The sequence below is a fragment of the Mastigoproctus giganteus genome, chromosome 10 (assembly GCF_048544385.1).
Source record: "Mastigoproctus giganteus isolate SK-2022 chromosome 10, ASM4854438v1, whole genome shotgun sequence".
Lineage (NCBI taxonomy): Eukaryota > Metazoa > Arthropoda > Arachnida > Uropygi > Thelyphonidae > Mastigoproctus > Mastigoproctus giganteus.
The window spans coordinates 110,910,568-110,934,036 of NC_143584.1; positions in this window are offsets into that span (position 1 = coordinate 110,910,568).

Genomic DNA, 23,469 nt, shown 5'->3' on the forward strand with positions numbered 1-23,469 from the left:
CACCAGCCAAAAAAAAAAAAAAAACCGAATAAAACAATGATAAAAAAATAATAAAATAAAATAAATAATAATTAATAAAAGAAAAGGAAATTAAACCTATCATCCTGTGCGTTTCTTTCACCCGAAGTTACTATCCAGATGACCTTTGAATTTCCCCAAACTGTCATCCTCTACCACCCATGTAGGCAACTTATTCCAGTAATTTATGACTCGCTGGCTAAAATAAAACTTCCTGCAGTTCAATCTAAACATCTCCCCCCCCCCGTAACTTGAATTTATGTCCCCTAGTTCTAGTATCATTTATAATCTTGAAAATTTCGTCCTCATTCATTCTACTGATGCCTCTCAGAGCCTTGAACACCTCAATCAAATCTCCTCTAATGTGTCTAGTTTCCAAACTCTGCAACCCACATATTCAAAGTCTTTCTTCATAAGGACGCCCTTTTGCCGATCTCACCAGGCGAGTTACCCGTCTTTGCACCCTTTCAAGAAGCTCGATGTCTTTCTTTCTTTAGGTGCGGTCTCCATACTTGAACACAGTGTATTCCAAGTGTGGTCTAACAAAAGTCTTATATAATGGGATTATCACGGCCCCATCTCTACTTGCAAAAGTTCGATAGATCATCGATAGGACACCATGGGCCTTCCTTGCAACCTGTTTACAATGCTCAGAGAATTTCATGTCTGACCGTATCATAACACCCAAGTCCCTTTCCTCCAGTACTGGGTTTAGTTGAAATCCACCAAGTGAATAAGTTATTTTGGGATTACTGTTTCCCAGGTGTAATACCTTATTACACTTAGTTGGATTAAAGCATAGCTGCCATTTTTCTGACCATTCCTGAAGTGTATCTAGGTTTTCTCTGAAGAAGCTCAGCTTGACAGTGATCATTAACTACTCTACCAATTTTAACATCATCTGCAAATTTAGACATCACGCCCTCTATCCCTTCATCAATGTCGTTTATGAAAATTAAAAACAACAGTGGTCCTAATACTGATCCTTGGGGAACCCCACTTCTTACATCAACCCAATCTGAGGAACAGCCATTTATCACAACCCTCTGCCTCCTATCCTGAAGCCATCCTGCTATCCATCAAAAGATTTTCCCAGTGATTCCAACCTGCTCCAGCTTATAAAGCAACCGCTCATGTGGGACTGAGTGAAAAGCTTTGCTGAAATCTAAATAAACAATGTCGAAATTATTCCCTAAATACAGCTCATTAGTGACCCTTTCAAAATAGCGAACCAAATTTGTTAAACATGATTTTACCTTTACAAAACCATGCTGGGTATCCTTGAGAATTTTAATTATATCCAAATGATCCTGAATTCCACCCTTGATCATTGCCTCCATGATTTTCCCTACCACTGAAATCAGACTGACAGGTCGATAATTTCCCACTTCACTCTTAGAACCACCCTTATGTATCGGAGATACATTGGCACTTTTCCAATCCAACGGAATCTCCCCAGAGTCTAGTGATGCTCGCATAATTAGCCTCAATGGTTCAATGCACTCACTTCATAAATTTAAATAAATTTTCTGTTTATACTCCGGCACTATAACCAAGTCAGTAGAGTTTACAATAAATCGTCAATACAAGTATTTATCTTATTCAGTAGTCACGGGCTTGAACCCTGGTCCACTCAAGGACCGGGTCCCTTAAGATTATAGGATATATTCCATTAACTCCAGGAGTCTTACTGGCCTGTAGGCGCGAAAGGTTTCTCATTAAATAATCTCTCGAAATTTCAATATCATTAATTACATATTATTCAACTTCGCTTCCACAATTTCCCACTGCCACAAAAGGTTTTTCATCTGTAAATATCGATGCAAAATAACTGTTGAGTTCATCTGCAATGGCAGCAGGTGTATTTAATACTATCCCCTTTCCCTTACGTAAAGGTCCGATCTGGTTTGTCCTGCTCTTCTTAGCATTTATATATGTGAAGAATTCCTTATTCTCTCCCCCCCCCTCTTTGCTATCGATTTCTCATAAACTGCCTTTGCCTGTCGAACCTTTTCTTTGTGGGTCTATTACAGATCACCTTGTAGCTGTTATAGGCTTCAGTACTTTTTATTGCTCTGTAACTTTTCCATGCCACCTTTTTCTGCTCAAGTAATGTGGCAACTTCATTATTCATCCAACTTGGAATCCGCTTCGCGGAGTTTTTTAATGGTAAATACGCATTCAAGGCGTCTGTGATTAATGTTTTAAAAGCATACCACAGTTCAATTGTATTCGTTCTTTGTGCGATATCTACCTAGTTAATAGAGGCATGTAGCACCTTAAGGCATCGTAATTTCCTTTTCTGAAATTATAACCCATCCCTTTATCCAACGTACAACTCCATGATCACTTCTTGCTACTGGTTCCTCTACTGTCAGCGCTGTTATGTCATCTGATTCATGGGTGATAATGAGGTCTAGGATATTGTTTTCTCTAGTACTTTCCCTGATATGTTGATACAAATAACAGTCATCTAGTTGATTTAAAAATTTTGTTCCCCATGTCGAGTTTCCTTCCCATTTACTCCAATCAATTAGAGGCAAATTGAAATCACCCATAATAAGAAGACATTGACGCTTACTTGCCCATTCATTTGCATATAGAGGCTTTCGTCATAATCTTCACAATCACCTGGTCTGTAGATTACTCCTACTCGCATTATACCTTTGTTTCCAACTATCTCACACCATACAGATTCTATATTAGCACGTGAAACGCTGAATCCGGGAAAGCTATCGTCGCACTCAGGCTGCTTCTGATAAGAAGCATTACCTCACCACCCCCTTCTATCTACCCTAACCTTCCTAAATACATTATACAAGCCGTACTGAAACTCATCATCCCCTATTTCCGGGTTGCACCACGTCTCCGTAAGCCCTATGATGTCCGCGTTACTTGTTTTAAACAGCAGTTCGAATTCGCTCATTTTATTGACGACACTTCTAACATTACTATATAAACAATTAAGATTTACTGTTCTTGTGTATTTAACAACCCTAACACAACTCTTGAAGTTTTTTAGGCTCTCATCCCTGGCATTAGCTACCCGCTCACTTGAAACGTTTCTGCCCCCAGAACATCTAGATAATATGTCCAGTTGGGGTAACAGATAATAACTCTTGAGGTATGTGCAAGAGTTACTTTGACCAATATTATCAGATAAACGTGTGTCAGTATTGCCCCCCCTAACCTGCAGTTTCCCTGAACCTTTAAGGTATCCTCAATAATACTGGTGAAAACTAGAGTACAGTTCTGTTATCTGAATCCCGTTTTAGCCTAAAAACACATTCGACGTTATTTCGTCTGGAGACAACAAGGAATGCGGTAGTAGAAGGGTTTTAGGAGCATCAGCGACAAAGGCCATATTGCTCCGTATATAAACACTGGTGTTCAAAGAAAATGCATCACATTTCTAACCTTTTTCGCTATGATATATTACATTAATGACTAGCAATCACAAATACAAATATAAACAAAAGATATTTATTAATAGTTAAGCAAAGCTAAGTAAATTTGACAGGTGCTCTCAAATATTTCAAAATGAGCATTTGCAACCTTTATACAACAGTTTTGTTAAACACGACAATTATGGCTGAAATGTTATCAGAACCCCTCAATTTGTTTCAGTTTATCATTTTAAATGGAAAAAAAAATGAAAAGTTCACCAGGTGCAAACTAATATTTAGTTCAACTGCCTCTGGCCCTGATGATAGCACACACCGTCGAGGTATTGACAAGAACAATTTCTGAAGATAATCAACTGATAGTGGGTGGTTCCAAACACGAATTATGACTTCCTGAAGTTCAAGAAGGGTCTTTGGTTCTTTTCTGGCAACTGCAGATTCCACACGATGCCAACAGTTCTCTATAGGATTCAGGTCCGGGCTGTTTCCTTTCCAGCTAAGAGTCGTAATGGGCCGTTCTTCTAACCATTTTTTCACCTGTAACAAATGTAAACACATTACTGTCGAACCTCTAATGCAGAAATGAAGCTAAAGTAACTACAGAAGTGCCTACTTACACTTTTCGCCCGATGACAAGGAGCAGAGTCGTCCTGAAAGATAGTTACTTGGCAGATTGAAATGGTCTCAAATGGTTGGCAGCAATTTGCCTCCCGATATAGCCAGGTATCCATTGGTATTTACGGAACCTTTTATAAACTGCAAGTGACCTACCCCGCGATACGAAATACACCCCCATATCATTTGGCTGGTAGGGAATTTCACTGTAGACACCATACAGTCTGGATGGTATTCTTCACCACGTCTCCGGCGAATCGTTTGTCTCCCATCAGAGCCATGCAGGTTGAATTTCTTCTCATCCGAGAAAATAGCTGACTTCCACTGCTCGAAGGTCCATTTGACATGCTCCTTTCATCAAATTAATCGGGCCTTTTTCATTTTTTGTGTGAGGAGGGGCTTCTTCTTAGGACGACGGGCTATAAGTCCATTTTTGAAGAGGCGTCTTCTGAGTGTTACTGCACTTGCTACCACTCCTGTATGTTCTTTCCACTCTCTTTTCTACACAGACGAAGAAGCTTTAAGGTTTTTAAGGCATAAGCGCTTCTAAACGCGGTCCTGTTTTGGCGTAGAGACTCATTTGCGTCCGATTCCTTTTTTCCCTATCAGCAGAATCAGTATTCTTGAGTTTGGAAAGAAATCTACTGACTGTCGACTGATTACAAGACACTCTGTAAGCAATATGACGGAAAGAACATCCTTCCTCGCGTAAAGCAACAATAGCAGTCTTTCTTCGTAGCGTCAACTGCACGTAACTCACCATCCTGACACAAGCAAAGAATGACTGCAACTCTTGCAGAGCGTGCTTATATAGCTCAAAGTAACAGCTGATGCAATATTACGTCATCATCTTCACGTGTCAATCTTATCTGATGCAATCTGTAAGAAATATTGCCATATACTTACGTTATTCGGACGACAATTCCAATTTTAAGGAGTGATGCACTGTCTTTGAACACCAGTGTATATTTTTTGTAAACTGTGTGTGTTCTGTAGCTGATATTCTGTTTACTGAACGAAAAACCCGAGTTTTTTTCGCCCGAGACCGACTAATTCAGCCATGTTGTGAAAACGGTGCATAAAACTAATGTTATGTGACCATAGTTTCGAGCATCTTGTATCGACTTCTGTATTGTGACCTTTTTTGGTAATTCTTATACAACCCCTATCCCTCACGTCATCGACGGGAATCAAACTCAGGTCTTTTTCGCCTGGTGTGGGGAAGGACGGCAATCTTTCCATCTGTACTACCCTCGAGGGCGAAGAATGCGGTATCATCCCTCAAACATCAGAGAAAGAGACACAAGTTGTAGACGATGTTCTCGTGTTGAGCGGAATAATGATCAATAGCCGCACCCCTGCATGTTTTTGATAAGGATACCGTAACTGCTCAGAGTTACCAAGAACAGATCATCGTACACTATGTGCGACTTTTTAAGGGTGCAGTTGGCCCAGATGCACAACAGCGCCACTGCACATAGAACTCATACGGTGGATGAATATCTTGTAACTGAAGATATCCAACAACTGCCGGGACCAGCACAATCATCACACTTAAATCTGATCTAATATGTGCAGGACGCCCTTGGACGTCGCATTGCAGGCCGACAGCCAACTCCTCAGTGACGTGGTGAACTAAGGTCTGCATTGGTGGAAGAAATAGAGATTTTTTACCACAGAATCTTATAGACACCCTTACATCGAGCATGGTTCACCACTGTCAGGCCTGTTTAGTCGTTGGAGGGGATCATATTTCCGTACTGATGTTATGTGACCATAGTTTCGAGCATCTTGTATCGACTTCTGTAATGTGACCTTTATGGTAATTCTTATACAACCCCTATAAATGAACTTTTACTTTTGTTTTTAGGTACTAAATTCATCCCGTGGCTTCCACATCTTATGATACACCCTGTATATATATATTTATTTATTAATTTTTATTTATTTATTTATTATTATTATTATTTTTTTTTTTTTTTGGCACAATTTTGCGCGCGTGCGTGTGTTGTACCATATACACCACTATACCAAATTTTATCCCGCTTCATCGCAAGTTGCACAAGTCACACCCACGTTTTCTACGTGTTCTTCTAATTTTGTCGAGCAGTGTATCTGCTTACGTCGAATTTGCTGGCAGCATTGTTCCACATGTTGGAGAGCATTTTAATGTTATCAACTGGCGTGGAATAAACAACGGCTTTCGGATGGCCGAACAAGTAAAAATTGAGTGGATTTAGGTCCTGGGAGCGTGCAGGCTGCAATGCGTCCAGCACGACCTATTCATTGATTATGAAATCGATAATCCAAAAGGTTTCTAGTGACATGTCTAAAATGAGGCAGAGCACTGTCGTGCATAAACCACATGCGACGAATGAAATCAAGTGTAACTTTTTTCAACAACTCATTTAAATGTTCGCTTAAATTGCACGTAGGATGCTCCTGTAGGTCCGATTAAATTATCGTCAATTTATGCTGAATTTTTCCTGGTTTCTTGATTGAACAATGGCATGGGGATTTTCTTCAGCCCATCGATGAGCGTTGTAAAAATTACCACATTATCCCTACTAAATCCAGCTTCACCAGTAAGAAACACTGCGGATAGAAAATGCTGATCACGAGAACACACCTGCAAAAACCAAGTACCAAAAGTACTCCTTGCTGGAAGTCAGCTTCTGAGTCCTTGTACTCTCTGAACATTATATAGATAAAATAAAAATAAATTTTGTTTATACTCCGGGACGACCAAACGGTCAGAGGAGTTTACAAGATACACAGAATACAAGAAACAGCACCATATTCAGCAGTCACGGGCTTGAGCCCCGGTCACTCAAGGCACGTGTACTTATGCACCCGCGCGCCTGACCACTAGGCTACGACGGCCTATATAAAGCTATTGGTCCCCTAAAATTCTCCACACAGTGATATTTTCCACGTTCTCTCCTGTTGCTATCCTTCAGGTGCTATCATCATAATTTTTTTCAACGTGATTGAAGATCCGTTCTTCCAAATCAACAGTTCGAGTGTTTTTTCGTCCAGAAAACCAACCACACATTTGCGCCAAGTATACACGGAGCAATATCGCCTGTTGCTGATGCTCCTAAAAACCCTACTACAACAGCCATCTCTCGATTTGAATAAGCCACCATTATAAGAGCAAATGCATAATATCAAAATGCTAATTATACGTTCCAAAAGTAGTGCCCTTGTCAGGAGAACTAACTGATATCGCTCGAATACCACGGGTTCTGACGCCTAATAGCCTTAGACGCTAATGCGCCAATAAAATCATAATGAATCAATCACGGGTTCTTGTTTACATAACTATAGTAAGGCTCTACGAGTTCTCGAGAATTGTTTGTAAACAGTGCAATGGAGTGATTTTTTGCTAACTCAGTTTGCGGAAAGAAATGCTAGAAAACAAAAATGGCTGTAAGTCGGAAACAGAGAAATCATACTTATGTTTACATGAACTTTTGTTTTTTTAGGTACTAAATTCATCCCGTGGGTTCCACATCTTATGATACACCCTGTGTGTGTGTGTATATATATATATATATATATATATATATATATATATATATATATATTATTTATTTTTTTTTATTTATTTTTTTTTTTTGGCACAATTTTGGGCGCGCGTGTGTTGCAAGTGCTGCATATTTAAAACATATGAAGTAGCCGAAGACCCATTTGTAATCTCTTTCAATTTTTAACACGTTTTCTTTGAGGCCAGACATCAATAGCTATACTGTATTATCACTTTGAAGCTGATTTATAACTTATTACTTACGTAGCCGAAAACCAAACTAAGTTTGCTACAAAACGCATGAGAAATCTAATACTGTGAAGTAATTTTATAGCAAACAGTTATTTTCGGCTGCGTACAAAAATAAGATTTTTGCCACTTCGCGTAGCCAAGTACACCGTAGTTCAAGCCCGCGTGACTACTACATACAATGTTCTTGTATTTGTTCATATCGTGCATTCCTCTAACTTTTTTTTATGTATGTATTTATATTATAATGTCGTATAGTATGTTTAGCTTTTAGGTTCTAAATTTATTCGATTTCTATATAGTTTTAAAACTAACGTTCAAAAAAATTAAATAAAATTCTGCTTATATTAAATAAATTTTTTGCTCCTCTGAACCTGTGTGGTGGTCGTTCAAGCGATCACACAGGTTCAGAGGAGTTCACAAGATAGGAAGATGCAAGAACATTGTATTTGGCAGTAATGGGAACTTAAACCACAGTCAACTGAAAGGCGTATATTGGTATACCTGAGGCTTGACCACTCAGCTATGGCACCCTTTATTACAACCATGCGTGAAAAAACACAATTTTTCACTATATTTGAAATTAAATATAAAACGAAATGTAATACTACAAAGTAGTATGGAAAGATAACACCGGTTTACCGTGCTATAAGAAACAAATATAGTAATATTCGTTTCTCTGTTATCGTATTTAAGAAATATGAAATCGTTTCAGAGAGTGCATTAATAAATGCTACAGTTTTTAGTGGATGTCGTATGGTGTCTCCAAGAATGCTGTTTAATTTTGAAATCATATGAGCATTGCTTTCACTCCTGACGTAGTCCGTTTTAGATGGCCTGTGTTGACATAAAAAAAAAAAAAAAGGAAAGCAGTGATATTTGCTATGTCTCCATGCAGTATTGGTATTGTTATTACTGGCACAAGAACTACGAGGACCATATTGCGCCTATCAACGGTATGGAGGTCAGACATGGTGATTATAGAATCATGTCAGAGGCGATCATATAGCAGTATCCCCTTTTAGGAAGCAGAAAAATTCTGGAAGATTTGCATCATTGCCTATAATATGACGAAGTGTTAAAGGTTCTTGAAGATTTCGTAGAATACTGAATGAAGCTTTTCGGGCTTGTTTTTTTTTTTTTTTTTTTTTTTTTCCCTTTAGGAGCATTAACAACTAAGGCCATATTGCTCCGAGATATGCGGTGGTCATTCCTTGACCTTTCCACATCCTCTGTATTTGGTGGTGACGGGCTTGAACCCCGGTCTAATCAAGAAGCGTGTGCTATACACTGCTGCTCCTTCCCACCTGGCTACGGAGACGCCCTGCTTTTCGGGCATCAGTGTATACACTTCGGGGGTTCGTTTCCTGTGAGTAGATAAAGATCTGTGAGGTGACTGTGACCGATTCGCGCTCTGGATAGGAGGACTTCTTCCTTTCTGTTTACACGGAAACTGGAAGCTCATAACTGTGGTTCGGATTTTATTTGAATGAGCTTGTTCTGCAATTGAGCTTGCCATAGAAGTGTTCACTGTTCCTTACATACATGTCTTATATAGGATCTGTAGTCAATATACGGAACGTAGCAATCTGTCGATACTATGTTGGAAAATTGTTTTGCTGCATAATCCGCTTTTTCATTCCCTGATATCCCAGTATGGCCTGGGATCCAACAAAAGATAACTACTTGCTGGTGTTCGTGGATATGCATCAGCTGAATTTTTATTCTTGTTATTACAGGATGTGTTGGCAAGGAATTTTGCAAGGCTAAAAGTGCACTCTGTGAGTCTGTATATTTTCCACTTTTTTGGATGGACAGACGGGGGATATTTTCTAAGGCAAGCTTGATGGCACATAATTCTGCTGTATAACTGCTGCATTCAGTGGGCAGGGAAACACGGCTGCAGTCCCGACTCCACTTTCAGATTTTGATCCATCAGTGTATACTTTTGTAAAACGTGGATAATTTTGTGTGTGAGCAGTATGGAGTTGCTGTATATTGATATTTGCAAGCGAGTGTTTTCCCCAGTTTAGTCAATAAATAGCTATCACAGGATGCTTTAACCGTATTTTTATAGACGGCCATAGAGGATCTGCACTGTTTGAATCTTGGAGGACTTTGTCAAGATGTACATTCCAGCTTTGTGATAATGCCTGCAATCTGATGCCAGTAAGTTGAATTGCTCTAGGTTTATTTCTATAATGCATTGAGAACTGTGGATCATTAAGTATTGGCCTAATGGGGTGAGCAGTTAGACTTTGAATTTTGGCCCTATAGTTCAGGAGTAACATTTTTCTCCTGAGGCTGAGCGGAGGTTCATGCGCTTCGATATAAAGACTTTGTACTGGCGATGTTCTATAAGCACCTACAGCAATCCTGAAGGCAGAATGTTGAATAGGGGCAAGCCGTGCTAGCACGTTTTCCCTAGCAGAATCATACACTGGGGCACCATAATCAAGGCGAGATCTGATTAGGGCTCTATACAAGTGAAGTAAGGTGTAACGATCTGTACCCCATGATGTAGAAGAGATAACTCTTAGCAAGTTCATTTTTTTCTGGCAAACAGTCCGTAGTTGTTTGATGCGTTCTGAAAAGTTCAATTTATTATCAAAACTCACACCAAGAAGACGAACGCTGTTCACAACAGTGACAGGTTGATTTCGTAAGTGTATTTCCGGATCTGGGTGCATCTTTCGTTTGTTACAAAAACGAATAACACTTGATTTCTGATAAGACAGTCGGTAACCATTCTGTGCCATCCATAGTTCGATATTATTAATTGATGTTCGCAGTTGCCTCTCAATAAAGCTCATGTTTTGCGAACTGCAAGAGACAGTTAGGTCATGAGCATAAAGGTATGAATTTACTGTATTGGGAATAATTTTGGTCATCTGATTTATTCTTATTGCAAACAAGGTTGCACTAAGAAAAGAACCCTGAGGGACTCCTCTTTCTTGTGTATGTTTTGGAAAGGACTTGCCGATAGCGAACTTGAAAGGTCCTCTGCTGTAGGAATTTCTGTATGAAGTAAGGTAAGTGACCTCTCAGATCCAGGGAATAAAGATCTCTCAGGATACCAAAATGCCAAGTGGTGTCAAAAGCTTTCTCTATATCGAAACATGCCATGACGAGATGTTTATTTTGGATAAATGCATTCCTAATATTTGTTTCTGCTTTGATCACGAGATCCAGCGATCGGTTTTTCCTGAAACCAATTTGATTATCGGATATCATATTTTGGGAATCAAGGTACCATGTTAGTCGACGGTGTATTATTTTTTCTAGGGTTTTACTTAAGCAGCTGGTGAGAGAAATGGGTCTATAATTATTAGGAACAGAGAGATCTTTCCCTGGTTTGGGTATTACCAATACAAAAGAGTGACGCCAGAAACTGGGGAATGAATGTTCCATGAAGATGCGATTATAGGAGGTCAGTAGCGAAGATAAATAAAATAAATATTATCTAGGTGTTGTAGCATTATGTAGTATATTCCATCAGGGCCAGCGCTGTTCTTCGCAGTGGATAGAGCCTCTTGAAGTTCTAGTACAAATAATGAGTGGTTGGTTGTACAGTAGAAAGGATTTGGTTCTGAAATTCAGAGGGGATTTTTCAGCTGAAGTCTTAAATCTTCTGAAATGATAGTTCGTATGCCGTCGATTCAGATAACTGTGAAAATACAGCCCATTCCATGTGATAAGTGGGGAGGACAATGGAAGGAATATTACATTTAATTGTCTGATTTTTCTCCATATAATTCTTACGTCAGTATTTTTTTATTAATTTCAGTTGCGAATCGAATCCGATCTTTTTTTTTTTTTTTTTTGCTTTCTTCCTAATATGGCGGGTCTTAGCTCTAAGTTTCTTGTAGTTTATAAGGTTAGCAGTGGTAGGATATTTGCGGAATAAATTCCACGCACGGTTCTTTTGCATTCTTACAGTCCTCATTCCACCAATAGTTCCTGCTTCTAGGGACGCTTGACTGTGAGTGTGGGATGGCAATAGATGCAGTTACTAGGATCTGTTTTGTAATATGGTTGGCAGCTTTGTCAATTGGATGATATTCAATGGTCTGATTGTCGAAGGATAAATGAGAAGCGTACTTTGTCCAATCTGCCTTGGAAAATTTCCATTTTGTGCAGGTCTCTGAAGTTATGCAGTGTAAAGTTTGTATTTTACAGATTATTGGGTAGTGGTCACTGTTGAGCGGATCGCCCAGGGCTGTCCACTCGATGCTAGGGAAGAGGATCGCAGAGCGGATGGATAGGTCTATGGCAGAGGCTGTTCCTGTTGGGAGGTGGAGATAAGTTGGTGAGCCAGTATTTAATATGGTTAGATTCAGTCCGTCAACAAGCATTTCAATGAGTTGTCCTCGTGCGTCTGCATTGGGAGATCCCCCATGGATTGTGTCCATTGAAGTCGCCCAATAAACAAAGGGGTTGGCAACTGCAGAATGAGATCTTCAAGTTCTTGAAAAGTACAAGAATAACTGGGTGGCAGGTAGATAGAAACCAGTGTTAGACTAATGCCAATCGCTATTCGCGTGGCAACAGCTTCAATGGCAGTTTGTAGCTGAATGCGTTTACAAGGGACTCGTGAATCTACGAGTCCCCTCCATGAGCATTAGTGGGAACAGGTCTGTCTTGCCGAAAGAGAGTATAATTTTTTACCGAGAGAGCCAACTGAGGCGTTAAATATGTCCCTTGTAAGCAGATTCCAATTGGATTATGGTTCATAATTATTTCGTGGATGTCGTCAATATTGCTGCGAAAACCTCTGCAGTTTCATTGGACGATGTTTTTCATTGTTTGGATTTAAATGGAGAAGCTGTGCCTGTCTGCTTTTTGGACGTCTGTTTCAGGCGGTCAACTTTCATTTTGTCTCTCTTTGAAAAAACAAGTCTGGTATCTATTTCGTCTTCTTGTTTGTTGTGTGTTATTTGGTTTTTAGGAGCATTAGCAACTAAGGCCATATTGCTCCGGGATATGCGGTGGTCGTTCCCTGACCTTTCCGCATCCTCCGTATTTGGTGGTCACGGGCTCGAACCCCGGTCTAATCAAGAAGCGTGTGCTATGCACTGCTGCTCCTGCCCACCCGGCTACGGAGGCGCCATTTCGTCTTCTGGATGGATTTCCAGAATGGTTTCATTTTCTTCTTGATTGCATATCTCATTTGTGTCCATAGCGGAAGAAGATTCAGCATGCTGTTTGTTAATGGGATCAGAGTTTTCTCTTTGAGCAGGTCTTACGGAAGTTGCATGAGCAACAGGTGGTATCGTGACTGGCGTGTTACTAGATCTGTTTGAAGTCTGATGCTTTGTGGACTGAGGTACGGAAGAGAGTATAGATCGAGCCCATTCAGAAATAGAGATGCTTGGTGGTATTGATTTATCAGTCTGAACGGATATTATATGAAATCTTTTAGCAGCATCGGCATATGTATGTTTTGGCATCAGTTGCTGTATTTGTTTTCTTGCTTCTGAAGATGAAACTTTTTTTTTTTCTATCTTGTACTTCTTGATTTCCTTTTCATATTTCCACTGGTCACATGTTTTAGAGAAAGTTGTGTGGTTGCCTTTACAATTAGGGCAGAATGAGGACTGTGATTTACAATCAGCTTGGGCATGCTCCTTCGAGCCACAGTTAGGGCATACAGCATCACCTCGACAGACCGTTTAGGAGTGTCCGAATTTTTGACATTTATAACATCTTAATGGATTTGGAATATACAGGCGAATGTGGCAGTTCAAATACCCGGCTTTCACCGATGAAAGTAGGTTTGGTGAACTAAATCAGTATAATGCTGTAAGTTGGGATTAGTTCGCCATCTTTCTTCAGCATAATTCTTTTTGCTTGTGTGACCTTCTGATCTTGTAATTCATTTACAATTTCCTCCTCTGAGACATTCATTAGGTCCTATTCTGAGATGACACCTTTGGAGGTATTGAGTGTAGCATATGGTGACACCTTGACTGGAGTTCCACCGAATGTGGTGAGTTTAAGAATGGACTCAGAGTGTTTGGAGCTGGTGGTCTCAACCAGTAGGTCGTCAGATTTAAGACATCTCACCATTTTCGGGGAACCTGCTACACTTTCCAGACACTTCTGTATGAGAAATGGCGATAGATTGCCTATGGCCTGATTCGTTAAAAAATGCAAGATCAGGAAACTTGGATATTCTACTCTGGAAGCATCAATCTTCAGTCTCTTTCTGTTGGTTGCGTCATTATCGGGTTGGTGCAAATCCATTGAATTTAAATTTGCTGTCTGAATCGGTGGAAAGTTGTTGAAATCCATATTTTGCTCCTTTTGGCCCTGGGGGTTTGCTTTACCACCCGAGTTCCCTGCCCCTCCACGGGGAAGCAGGTGCAGTGACACGAAGTGACTAAGCGGCTGAGTTAGTAAGTTATTACTAACAGAAAAAAGAAAGAGAAGGGTGGTTTTCCTTTCTGGGCTTCTGCCTACTTCTTGTAGAGAGAGAGAGAGAGCTACTCTGATATAGAAATCAAGAAAACGGTGTTTGAAACTAAAAATAGAAACTGTTCGCTTAAATGCTTTTTTAGAAAACGCTTTCAGAAACGCACTAGAATCGCTTGGCCACGGAATCCTTGGCACCTAGGGCTCTCCATGCAGTCAACTAGAATTATAAACTTTTTCTTGAAAAAAATGAATGGTAAAACGTAGCCATCTGGTATCGGCCTTTTATAACAATGTGTTCTCCCGTGGACGAATTTTACATCCAGATTTAAACATGCAATTCCTCTGCCGTTATTCAGCTATATTCTATTAATGGGGGTTCATTAAACTATCATATGTTATCTAGGGGTTTTGTGTTTGTCCACAGTACACACCACATCACAGTACCAGTAATACTAACAAGATGCAATTTCCAAAAGTGTCTGCATGGAACTCCAAAATTACAGCTAAAAGGGTGGCCGAACCATTTTCTAAAATGTACACTTAATTTTTGTCTCATACAAAGTCCCTAGAGGGCAGCACTATGAGGAAATTCAACATATGATCCGAAATACAAAATAATAGGGTTTTTAAATACAGAAAACAGTAGTAGTGGCACGTGATGCAAGAAGGCAAGTGTATGAGCTTATGCAGCATCAGCCAAAAAAAAAAAAAAAAAAAAACTACACAACAATCCCCTCTAAATTGTCAAGTTCCTCCTTAAATTTATTTAACCTTAACTTCCACAAACAGATGGAAGTTTGTTCCAGCAATTAACCACCCGCTGGCTAAAGGCAAATTTCCGCACATCTATTCTACATCTGTACTTCCTCAATTTCAATTTATGCCCCCTTAGGTTTGTAATCTGAACAAGTGGAAGAATTCCATCAGAATTCAGCGTGCTCAACCCATTCAAGGCCTTATACACCTTAATCAGATCACCTCGCAGATGCCTAGTCTCCAGCCACTGCAATTTGCAGAACTGAAGCCTCTCCTGGTAAGAGGATCCCTTCATTCCCCTCACCAATCTTGTTGCCCTTCTCTGTACACGCTCAAGCAAATCCTTCCTAAAATGAGGCCTCCAGACCTGCACGCAGTACTCAAGGCGTGGCCTGACCATTGCCTTATACAGAGGGACAATCATCTCCTTTTCCCTGCTAGCAAAATCCCTGTATATCATTGACAACGCCCCATGACCTGCCCTGGCAGCCTGTCTGCATTGCTCAGAAAACTTCATATCTGACTGCACAATTACTCCAAGTTCTTTTTCATTTTTTACTACCTTAAGTGTAGCACCACACAGTTGGTACGTTTCTCTGGGGTTACTTCTACCCATATGCAGTACTTTGCATTTGTCAATGTTAAACTCCAGTTGCCACTTCTCAGCCCATCTGCCCAAATTTTCTAGATCCTGTTGCAGTAGCACACTGCCATTACTGTCATTAACAACCCCGCCAACCTTTGTATCATCTGCAAACTTCGATACTAAGCCTGATATACCTTCATCAATATCATTGATAAATATACAAAACAACAGCGGACCCAATCCGAACCTGTGGGACTCCACTAATAACATTAGTCCAAGAAGAGCAGCACCCATTGATTACCACCCTCTGTCTTCTCCCATTCAACCATCCTTCTATCCATTGTAGCAACTAATCCTTAATTAATACCATTTTGCTCCAATTTGTACAGTAGTCTTCCATGCGCAACAGTGTCAAACGCTTTCCTGAAATACAAGTATATGATATCAAAATTATTTTTTGCATTCAGTTCCTTTATAACCACATCATAATAACAAATCAAATTTTTCAGACAAGACTTTCCCTTAACAAACCCATGCTGTATCTGAATTATTGCTGCAGTCTTGTCTAGATGATCCTGCAATGCATCTTTAACCAATGACTCCATTATTTTACCCGAAACAGAAGTTAAACTAACCTGTAATTATTCGTGTCACCCTTCGATCCCCCTTTGTGAATTGGGGACACATTTGCACATCTCCAGTACGTGGGTGACCTCCCCTGAGTCCAAGGATACTCTCATAATTATGGCTAAGGGTGTGCTTATTTCCTTTGCCGCCTCCTTTAATATCACTGGATAGATCCCATCCACCCCAGGTGACTTTCTTAGGTTTAACTTCAACAATTTCTCCTCCACTTTGTTCTCAGTTATTACAAAATCATTAAGCCCTGTTACAATTTGATAACCTTCTGCCATTTTCAAACCTTAAGAACTCCTCATGTGTGAATGTAGATGCAAAACACTCATTCAATTTGGTTGCTATCTGAGAAGGGTCATCAACAGTCGAACCACCGATATCAAGTGGACCAATTAGATTCATCCCCTTCCTTTTAGAGTTTATATAATTAAAGAAATCCTTGCTGATTTTCTTAGCATCCTTTGCCAAAGATTTCTCGTAATCTGCCTTCGCCTGCCTAACCTTCTTTGTGACTTGATTACAGACTAGCTCATATATCAGAGGCTTCTGTGTCGCCTGATAATTTATATGCATCACATGCATTTTTCTTCTCTGCCACGAGTCTCATTAGTTCATTTGACAACCATTTAGGCCTAAACCTTGAACAATATTTCTTGATAGGTATGAAAGGTTTAGTAGCTTCCACTATTAATTCCTTGAATGCTTCCCACTTAGAATTTGCTGTTGGTAACATCATCAGTTGGTCCCACTGTACAGAATTTAAAAACTGTCTGAGACCAATATACTCACCTTTACGGAAGTAAAAACCCCTTCCATTACCGCTGATGGTAATTATATCTTTAAGTAAATCCCACATCAGTACATTGTGATCACTGTCACCTAATGGTTCCTTTATCTGCAAATTCTTAATACACGAATGATCACTGCTGATAACCAGATCAAGAGCATTACCCTCTCTGGTTGCCTCTCGAACATGCTGCTGCAGAAAACAATCATCCAATAAATCCACAAAAGTCTTACTAGTGTGCGAGTGACCAACCCGAAAGTTCCAGTCAATATCTGGGAAGTTAAAATCCCCCATTATAAGACATTCTGATTTACTAGCCCACTCTGTACAATCGTTCATTGTACTCATTCGAGTCATTAGGCCTATAACACACTACTACTCTTATTTTTGCTTTCGCAGTGCTTATGTCACACCAAAATGACTCAACAGTGCACTGTTCATCTATATTAACTGGATGCACTTCTTTTGATTTTATGTTTTCTTAATTAACAGCATAACACCTCCTCCCTTCCTATCCAGTCTATCCTTTCTGTACACATTGCACTCCCCAAATTCCAGTTCTGCATTCCTTATATTTGTGTGACACCACGTCTCTGCTATCCCAACAATATCCGCCTTTGATGTCTTGACCAACACTTCAAATTGATCAAATTTATTTACTATACTTCTAGCACTGGTATTCATGTACCTATTCTTATTATTAGTTACCTTGACACATCCCATATACCCACCTGTTTCATGAGTAGGAATACTGCACTCGTGGAAATGAAATAATAAGTGTTCTTACCTTGTAAGACTAAGTAACGCAAAAACTGTCAGATAACATAACGTATTGGAACAATAAATATACTGCACCAAGATATTTTATATAATTATTTTGGCAGGGGCGTTCCTATGGTATGCTGCACCCGGGTGTCAATCGCAATTTGGCGTCCAGGTGCCAATTTGAAATTTGGCGCCCCCTTTAAAATTTTCTTCATATATGTATGAAAGTTTCATGTTTCAGGCGCCCCTTGAACGTTGGCACCCGGGTGCAGTGCACCCCTTCACCCTCGGGATGGCCTGCCCCTGGATCTTGGACTAATAATAATATATTAATATTTAAATTCGGAGGTATAATATTGTTAATGTTTCAGTTTAACTCTTTAAAAATTTGTTCAATAGCGAAATTAACTTACTTCACTAACAGGATAAGTATTTCTATAAGTATAAAGTTATAGAATTCTTATAGTACCGTGATAATAGACTAATATAAAAATAGCGAAATGCTTAAAGTGCGGTACTCACCTTGAATATAATCTGCAATAGTTTTATGAAAAGACTGATGGCTAAATATAAGGTGGAATGGTTAAGTTAATGCATTAAGGTGGGATGAGATTTAATTTAACGGAATTTTAAAATAAGCGCAAGGAAGCAGAAGTGCACTACACAGTCCCTGGTTGTCATAAAGTAGTTGATCTGGAACATAAATTAAATTAAATTAAATCTCATCCCACTTTAATGCATTAACTTAACCATTCCACCTTATATTTAGCCATCAGTCTTTTCATAAAACTATTGCAGATTATATTCAAGGTGAGTACCGCACTTTAAGCATTTCGCTATTTTTATATTAGTATTACTATAATTAAATAATTTCATATATACGATGAACAGTAATATATTGTAATTGTTTTAAGAGTGTCCTTTATTGCTAACGAAATACGAACAATTAAAATTACAGCTCGCCCCTTCGCGGGCACAAGGACAGGCGCTTTGTAGGAAGTGACATAAATGATCAGTACTGGGCGGTCTCCCATGTCAACTTAAAGATGTCCACATTGAGAAAAAATAAATAAATACAATACACAAAAATGACAAACAATAAAATATAAAATAAAACGAAATGAAAAAATATAAAAATAAATTCACAGATCAACTTAATAGAAAAGGCTTATTTATAAGGGTTTACTAAAATGAGCTGTCAATCAGCAGCATCAAGATATAACGGAATACGGGAGAAAGGATTGAATTCGACACCGAAATATATATGCCTAACTGATTTAAACTGAAGAAAATATTGCATGGAACATTATCGAAAAAAGCTAGGCAGAGATTCAACAGCGCGCACAGTTTATGTTGCATATGCCACAAATAACGAAGATGCATATCTCGTGACACTTTGAGATCAGGAAAAAACGCGATTGAAGAGAGCTTTGCACTGTTTTCTACAAACATACTAGTCACCATGTAGCAAACTGAGCAAATGAAACATCTGAACTGGCAGAAAACATTTTGAAGACGAAAGTAAATTTGGTCGACACTACCGATGCCACCCACTGTATACCTGGAATACAGTGCACCACCCGATGCACTGTATTCTAGATATTAAAAACATTGATCAAAAGACTTAATTTAATTTTTTCTTTTATTAATTTCAAATATAAACAAAAAAAGTAAACAGTATAATACAGTAGAATGTCATAAATCTGGAATCCTCGAGATTCATCACATATTAAGATTTTTGAAAATTCGTTTTTTTTTTTGTTTAAAGGATAATGGGCATTGAGGACTAATTCCTTACTTTAATTAGATGATACAGCATCTCTAATTTCTGTAATCTACACGTAATTATAATCGCCAGCATTAAGCTAAAACGTTAATCTGTACTTCCGGATTGGTCTAGTACATAGGTCAACAATTAGCGGACAGCCAGGTAAATGAACCTAAATCATTAACTTAAAAGGTACAGTCGGACTTCTGTTTAACGAAACTGAGAGGCGTAATGTAAGTTATAATTAAACATACAAATCTTTATATACTCCTTTGTACAGTGAAAGATTTTAATTGCGGGTTAAAGGATAGCTTGGTATCCTTTAACCCGCAATTAAAATCAATACTGTATTATGGTATGTTCAATTATACCATAATACAGTTTCGTCATCGCACGTTACGTATTTCCCACGCAAACTGGAAGTTAACTCCATTACACGCTGTCGTCCGTCATTGAGTCTACTGAATAGTGAAATTCTCTGAAGTTCACAGTTTAGTGGTCATCAAATACATGTTTCGTGCTGATTATTGTACGTGTGGAATACTTTTTGAAAGAAGATAGATTGAAAAAACTTTCTATTTATTATACATATTTTCAGCCTAAAATCAACCGTTATGGATAAAACGAAAAGGAAAGTAGACAAGGAAAACAGACAGTTTTTACCAGAGTGGATCGAGTTATTATCGTTTTACACTTCCAAATAAAGAAGGATCGATTCCAAGTGTATATAATTTGTCTTGAAACAGTTGCTATCATTAAAAGTAGTAATCTGAAACGTCATTATGATACGAACAATACAAGTTTTCATAATAAATACCCAGTAGGAAGTGTCCGTAAAATTAAAGTGGAAAATTTATTATCAAGCTTCTATACCTCAACACAAATTATGAACGATGTCTGTCCTAGCAAGAAAAAGTGACTTACGCATTTCTTGGACTTGGGTTAAACATTTGAAACCATTTACTGACGTTTGTATTGTGAAAGAATATATGGTTCAAGCTGCCTCATCAATGTTTGAAAGTGATGTTGTTCATAGCATTCATAGAATCTCATTATCAGCCACAAGCAACACGAGAAATTCAAAAATACTAGCAGAAGAAAATTTTAAACAAATGCAACATCATGTTCAACTTTCTGAATATTATTCTTTGGCTCTAAATGAATCATGTGATATTAGTGATACTACTCAAGTACTTATATTTATACGATTTTTTGACGAAAAAAGTGAGCAATACCATGAAGAACTGAAATATCTATTAGTTGTATCAAATGCTTGGAGGCCTCTTTGATTTCCCCTCTGAACACTTTTTGTCAACATCACCTTGGTCCTACTGAAATGAGTTTATAAAATGTCTAAGTGCATTATAATCACCTTTGCAAAAACAATCACATCCCTTTATCTCTGATGATAGTTATTTCTTTAAATAAATCCTGCATCGATATGACAAAACAGCACTAAATCTTTTATATAACAATCAAAATTTTGTACGTATTTGGGTGGATGATTAAGAACAATCTGACAAAAGAAATTATGATAATCTCTGAAATTTCTGTGTTATCCCTTGAGGACAGAACTCGTGGAGAATACTGGTATAATTCACTTACTGAATTTATGAATACCATTAATCTGATATATCCAAGTTAATATCAATATGCACAGACGGTGCTCGGGCAATGACATCTTCAAATAAAGGGCTGGTTCAATGCCTGAAGCAAGATAACATAAATTTGCTCATTCATCTTTTCATAATTCACCGAACTGTCTTATGTTCCAAACTTATTAAAATTTTTGAAGACATAATGCAAAAAGTTATAAAGATGATTAATTTTCTTAGATCTACAAATTCACTTTATCATCGCCAATTCAAATTATTTCTTCAGGAAATTGAAGCCAATTACGATAATATGCTTCTTCACAATAATGTACACTGAAGGCCCACACTAAGCCTCGTGGAGGCCTGCCTCCACGGGGCTTAGTGTGGACAACGTTGGGCCTAAGTAGGGGTCCAGCGGCTAAATGGCCAGATGAACAACGGTACATAACACTATACCCAACAATATCCATACACTTTTAAACCTCTGGCCTTTACAGCGTACTGTAACACAGGACAATGTAGACTAGGCGGAGATGGGGGGAACCCCTGGTGCCGTTAGACCCTAAACACACTTTACACTTCCATCCCCATAAACAAACTAACGGAGTGAGGTGTGGGGACCTTGGTGGCCAATGAACGGGACCACCACGGCCGATCCATCGTTCAGGGAAAGTTCAATTTGGATATTGTATCACCAGACGGGTATAATGTGCAGGAGTTCCGTCATGCTGAAAGTACATACCAATCCTTGTAGCCAAGGGAATTTAATTTCTCCAAAATTGGAGCCATTAAACCAAAGAATAATCCCAATGCACGTCTCTTTTAAATGGACATCAAATCAAGTCTATCAACTTTCACATGGACCTCGGTTTGGTCTGGGATTCGAATCTGTCTTTTCTGGAGCAATTTAAGGAAGCAAGAAACAAATTCTATGTATCCCTTTAGTCTGCTCGTCAGGAACTGGTTGGTTACAGCAATAAGAAACTAATATCTAGATTTATCCAAACTTGTGTTGTACCTGTGGCTCGCTCTCTACACGTCGGAAATCTGGCGCTCCGCTCCTCCAACCTATCTGCAGCAGTTCTTGGGGCTTGTGTATTGGCTGCTGCGATCTCTCAATAGATCTTCAGGACATCCGCTCGCTATCACTAGGACTATACTGCACTCACTGCATGGAATGAGGAAACAAATAATCACTACTCGCAATATAATGACCCTCTCCAAGCTTATTTCGGGTAGACTAGATGCTCCCACATCAACAGGCTCATCATTCTGCCAAAATATAACAGAAGAGCAACTAATCACCAAATATTTAAGGTCCCACCTGCCCTCAACCAAATCAGCTCGCTCAGTCGTATGTTTCCAGCAAACACGATTAGTTACCTGAACGACCTAAATATTAACCCCGAGGCGATTTGCATGGACAAGACAGTAGTCAGTTGATCCAAACACTCTGCGGATCCCTAGGCAATACTGTAATTTTGGATGTTTCAAGTCTCCTCCACGCTCCGTAGGCTCTGTTTTTGAAGACAAACGGCACTCCCCTCCTGTTCCGGGCAGCCTTCTACAACTTGCCTCCTCTCCCGCACCGTGCTTCTGGGGATGCTGAATTTATTTAGAACATTTATCCTGAACATTGTCTTAGCCTGCTGTAATAAATTTGATCCGTATCCTTTACATTAATGTATATATTGTTAATCTGTTATTTTTATGTTTACCCTCCTAGCAAACATTTGCTGTATATGTAACCTTACCTTTTCCTTTACTTGAATAAATAAATGACTCCAAAAGGATTTTCCTTTTTGTCATAAAGTAGCTTATGCAGACGATTTGGTTCTGTGTGTGCAAGGCAAATATCGATCTGAGATAGAGGGCAGACTACTATTAATAGTAAATGATCTTGAAAAGTGCGCACCATAAGTTGAAAATTTCCCCGATTAAAACAGTTATGACGTTGCTACTGGGAAAGTTAGATTATAATCGGCCACCTCGTCTGCATAAAAAATAACAAACAGATCTCTTGTCTCACAGATTAAGTACTTAGGTTTAATCCTGGATGATAAATTGTTATTTACACCCCATTTAGAACATTTAAGAAATAAGATTAAAAATTATACAGCCTTATTGTGAAGACAACTTAAGAAAGATTGGGGGTTAGGCAAGCGTGTACTAAATCTGTATTATAAGGCCATATTCCTTTCAATAGTAGTGTATGGGGCATCAATTTGGTATTCCAACATAAGGTAAGGTGAAATTCAAAGATTTATGTTATTGACAATATTGAAGGTATGTAAAACAGTGTCGACCAAATGCTCTGCAAGTAATTGCAGGAGCTCTTCCGTTG